Genomic DNA, 5824 nt, shown 5'->3' on the forward strand with positions numbered 1-5824 from the left:
TGATGCCCGACTGAAGGATAATCTGAGTAAGGAGGCAGCCAAAAGGGAGACCAGCAGTGCTCTCATCACGGGCTTCTAATATAACCCCCAAAATGTGCTTGCATAGGGAGAAAGGCAAGCGGAGGTGGATAGCATAGACAAGCTGGGCCCGTTTCAGGATCAGATCACTGCGCCGGGCAACCGGCCAAATATTATGCTGAATGATCTTGGCCAACATGCGGTGGGAGGATGACAGGGCACCAATCCTGATGGCAGTAGAGCGCTCCTCACCTTGGGGAACGGCACGGAAGAATTCCCTGAGATCATCCAGGGATGGAGGAAGCACCACCTCATTGTAGGGGCTGGCTGAAATCTCGAGCACTGGGACTCGGATGATGTGACTGATGACCTGAGGATCAACTGTGATGAGATGGCCTGCAACGGAGGATTAAAGTACTACTCCATGATCATCATCCTGCACCACTGCCAGGTTGGTGTAGAACAGCTTGACCAATCTGGTGTACACCACACAAGCACAGCTGTGGAGATATCCCCAGTTGTATGTCTGAATGATGTCAAGTATGTTGTCCAGTGGTAGCACCATGATATCAGCCCGAAGCACGTTCCGTTCAGCAATGACGAAGCGGTCCATAATTTTGGCCTGGATTGCAGCCCTATCTTCCACAAGCCTTTGACGGACCCTGCGGGGTGGACTGTCGGCAAACATGATTCTGCAAAAGATCCAACAAGAATTTCCAAAGAAAAATATTCCAAAAAAATATTCTTGTTAGGATAACACAAATTTGGCAGAATAACAGTAGTAAAAGGACTTCAAAAATAATATCGACTAAGTCCAAGAAATTTCAGCATGGCAGATATATGCATCTCATATTCCAAAATAAATAACATTCTAACATCTTTAAAGAAAAATGAAGAGAAAAATACTAGAAAAATACCTGAAATATGAGAGATATATGCAAAAAGCCAAAAACTTAAAGCTAACCTTACTCACAAACAGCCAAAAATTCTGATTTTGTGGGGTATGAAGAGAAATCGGCGATCTGGGCATTTTTATAGCCACTGTGGGGTCCTTGTCCGGACGGTGGATTGATGACGTCTGGACGCTCGCTGCCTCGGAAAGGAGCAGAAAGGTCGCGCGCGCGTCCGGACGATATAAAGATATCGTTCGGATGATGATGAAAGCGCGCGTTCAGACTCCGTCAGGTCCTGTCCAGACATGTGGGCTCCATCTCCGTCCGGACTCCAAGGGAGAACCGTCCGGACCACCAGTCCGTCCGGACGTCAATGTAGACCGTCCGGACGCTCCACACTGAAACACCAGAAAAGCTGAGAAGAATTTACAGAGATCAAATTTTCTCAAGTCAGTGTCAGAATACGCATGCATAATCAACTGATAACACAATCAGAGAGCATCTCAGAAATACACAGAGATATAAAAGGAAGTTGAGATTTCAATTAGCACACATAATTTTTCCTGATCATATAAAAATCAAATAGGCAACTCAACTCAAGCAATGCGTGTGTGTGTGGAGACTCTTTTCCCACAAGGTAAGACTATCCAAGACATGACAAAATGCAACTAGATTTTCTAGACATGAGAGAAAATCCAAGACAGATTAGCCAAAAGTCAAACCTTATAGCTTGCTAGGGCCTAGACACCCTCATCTGATACACTCCCCCTAAGATACAACACATATAATTTTTTTTACTTGCTCATAGAGGGCAAGGAAAGTTTAAGCACACAAGCAGTGATTAAGCAAATTTAAAGCACATAACCTTTTATGAATTACTGCTCGAATCTTATGGTGCTACAAAAAGTAAGGAGTGCCAGAGTTTATAGATGCTAGGTTCAACTAGCCTGTGGTCAATTTGGCCATCCTAAAACAGGGACTTCTTCTCTTATCCAAAATTTCCAAAAGTAAAGAGTCAGAGAATGAAAGATGTACCTTTAGGGGAGCCCGGGATAGTGCACATTTTCATCGCAAGAGGAAAGAAGCTATCCTACTTTTTGCATAAACAGGAAAAACACTTGGCTAGTATAGTCAAAACTCTCAATTATATCTAGGCATATTTAATCAATGCAAACCGAATTAAGATATCAGGCAAGAATGCATGCAATATCTAATAAGCCAAGAGAAATAAAATCCTGCGAATTCTCCCCAAATTTTTTTTTTCTTTTTTTATTTAATAAAAGAAATAAACAGCATAACCAGCAATATGGAAAGCAACATCATATGCTAAGGTACAATCAAACCTGTGTGCGCTCAATGATGCCACTACAGAAAAACAGTTGCTCGACCTGCTTTTTCTGTCTTCCCCAAAAATGAACACCTGCAAAGTTTTCTCAAGAAAACACAAGGGGGCACAACAAACTGGTTCCTAGTTAACTAGCACATAAATATGACAAGGGAAATATGCTAGCAATCAAACTTGATGCCTTAGGATTAGGAACCAAATCCTAGGCATGAACACTTGAATCTGCTAGGTGTGCCTATTCCCCCTCCTGGGGTAACCGTCCTTCTCAGCCCAAGTTGGCCTTCTAGTGGGTGGTGGCTGACAAGACTGCATCATCCACTCCATCATGTTTTGCATCCAAATAGGAGGCTCACCGATGTATTGCTCTTGAGGCCTTCTCAAATGCCTGGGTTTGCTCTTATAAGTGCCACTCTGATTTGCTGGTACAAACCGTTGTTGAGGCCGTTGTTGAGGCCGCTGTTGAGGCCGCTGATGCTGAGGAGCATGAGACCAAGGGGCTTGGAACTGATGTCTTGGTGCTTGTCCCCATGGTGCCTGATGTCAAGGAGCCTGATGCTGAGCTGCAGGTACAGTTCCATAATGAGCTTGTCTTGGCACTTCTTTCTTGGCTTTGGCCTTTTGTGCTTTCAAGAGGGAGCACTGAGACCGTACATGCCCACTGAGATCGCAGTGATGGCAAATAGGAGGTCTTCTGATGGAATGAGGCTGCTGGGTGCCTGGAACATCATCATTGACCTTTTCCTTCTGTTTTTCTTCAATAACTGGAGGAAGCTCTAGGACAGTAGGAGGCACAAACACAGTCTTTGAGGAAGAAGGAACATCAGAAGAGGAAGCTACATACCCAAGACCAGTCTTGTCATATGGGCTCTTCTGGATGGACAGCATACGAGTCAGCTTCTCATCAGTGACTCTCTCTAGCTGGAGCTGTGTCTCAAGTAGCTTTTCCTCGAGCTCCTGTATCTTGAGCAGCAATGAGCTCTTCTCAGTATGCAGACTGTTCAGATCATTAACATGCTGCTTTCGGCCTTCCCTCAGCTTCTCAAACTCTTTGTAGAGTGTCTTGTAGGCCTCTTTGAGCTCTACCTCATTCTCACTATGCTCAGAGTAGTATGAGACTTCTTCTTCAGCATATGGGGCCACAAAGGCCAAAAATTTATCAGACTCAGGAGCATCTTCTTCGGACTCATCACTGAGAGTCACATTGTAAGCCTTCCTCTTGCCCTTCTTGAGATTCTCGCAATCGGCCCGGATATGCCCATAGCCTGAGCATTCAAACATCGGGGTCCTCTGGGATCTTTCTCATCCACTGGTTCAGCTTCTCTGAGAGGTTTCTTGGCTTTTTCAGAAAACTTCTTCTTCAACCGATCATCTTTCATTAGTCTTCTGAAATTTTTGGCAAGCATTGCCACAGCCTTTTCTTCATCCTTAGATTCTTCTTCAAAGGAGGCTTCTACCTTTATGTTGGAAGCCTTAAGAGGAATGGTCTTTAATTTCTTGACCGGGGGTAGAAACAGCTCGTATGTTTGAAGAGATCCAACTAGCTCTTCAATCTTCATTTCTTCAAGATCCTTGCTTTCCTCAATAGTCGTTACCTTAATCCTGAAACGCTAAGGCAAAGATTTGAGAATTTTTCGGATGAGTTTTACATCCGAGATAGGTTTCCCAAGACTCACCATGGAGTTCCTTAGGTCACTTATTTTGGAGTAAAACTCTCCAAATGTCTCTTCCTCTAACATCTTAATTTCTTCAAATTTTGAAATCAACATCTGAAGTTTGGCAGATTTTACAAGTTTTGTGCCTTCATATGTTGTTTCCAAAATTTGCCATGCTGCTTTGGCTAATTCGCAATTTGAAATTTTGGTGAATTCAGTTGGAGAAAGTGCTTGGCATAGAGCATGGAGGGCTTTTTCATTTGAAAGACAAGTGTTCTTTTGAGGGACTAGTTCAGGTGTTGTATCCTCTGGTTTAGTCCAACCAGTCTCAACAATACCCCAACAGTCAATAGATTTCAAAAAGAAACGCATACGTGCCTTCCAATAGCCATAGTTCGAGCCATCAAAGGCAGGAACATAATTAAGAGTTTGAGACATAATAAAGATAGAATTCAAATATAAAAACACTCAAGAAATTAATCTTCTCAGAGTGTACCAAGCTCTGATACCAATCAAAAATTGAAATTTGACTTCAAATATAAAGTGTGTGCATAAGTGTCAACAAAAATTAAGGCACAGCGGAAAGTAAATGACACACAGATTTTTGTTGATGAAGTAGAAACTCAGTTAAGAGAAAAACCACTCCGGGACAGCCAAACCCAGGAATTCCACTATTCAGAAGACAAAGCTAGATACAAGATAGTAACACTCACATGTACCGATGCAGTGGTCGTACCTTGATCTCTGACGTGTAACCCAACACGAACGCTTCCCAACCAAGTTCACCTACCTGAAGGGGTCTTCAATGGAACACCTTACCTTAGAGCCGACCTCTAAGATAGACTTCCGTTTACAGCACAGCACACTTGAAAAACGGCTTCAGAGGAGATATCACGTCTCTGAGCTCTAATGGAATTCACACCGAATTCTTGCAGCTCTAAGTGCCCAGAGGCCCCTATTTATAGGCTGGGGTCAGAATGGGCGTCAGGTAAAATAAGCCTATGAACCGTCCGGACGGTGGACCATGACCGTCCGAACGGACAACTGTGCGACAGGATTTTCTAAAATTTTCGCGGAGAAATCTTTCCTGTATAAGAACATCGTCTGGACGGGATGGCTCGATCATCCGGACGGACGCACGTCCGTTGCAAGTAATTTCCATAACTACCTTCGCGCGTCCGGACCAAGGGGCAGGAGTGTCCAGACGTCTAAACTTTGACACGCAATTTCCATATCTGATACGCGTGCGTCTGGACCATAAGGAGGAGACGTCCAGACGGTTGAAGTCGAATCTTCAGTTACCATATACGATGCACCAGCGTTCGGACCACAGCTGTCAGATGTCCGGACAATTCATTTTGAACTGCGATTCTTGCCTTACGGAGATACGCGTCCAGATGGGATACCACATCGTTCGGACGGTTGATTGATCTTCCCTTTCTTGGAACTTGGAAAGAATCAGTGAATCGTTCGAGAACTGATAGGCGTCCGGACGTGCTGGTGAAACGTCCGGACGTAGCAAGCTGGCACAGAAGCTTCTCGATACGATGTAGGTGTCCGGATGAAAGAAACACGTTGTCCGGACAGATGATGCTTGTCTGTCTGACGTCCGGACAGAAAGACAGGTCGTCCGGATGGATGGAACAGTAAACAGATGGGCGTCCAGACGGGATGACACATCGTCCGGACGGCTGACAGGGAACTTTGAAATTCTTCAGACTTCACTCTGAACAGTGGAATCCCTGTTTGCAGCATCCTTACATATAAGTGATTTTGTCCAAACACAGAATGAGGCCAAAATACTAACACAATGGAATAACTTGTATTCTACTGTAATACCCCAAATTTTAAGACAGGACATCTTAAATAGAATTTAAGACCTGTAGTGATCATTCCACACTTTTAATCACTCGATC

Source organism: Alnus glutinosa, chromosome 4 (assembly GCF_958979055.1).
Source record: "Alnus glutinosa chromosome 4, dhAlnGlut1.1, whole genome shotgun sequence".
NCBI lineage: Eukaryota > Viridiplantae > Streptophyta > Magnoliopsida > Fagales > Betulaceae > Alnus > Alnus glutinosa.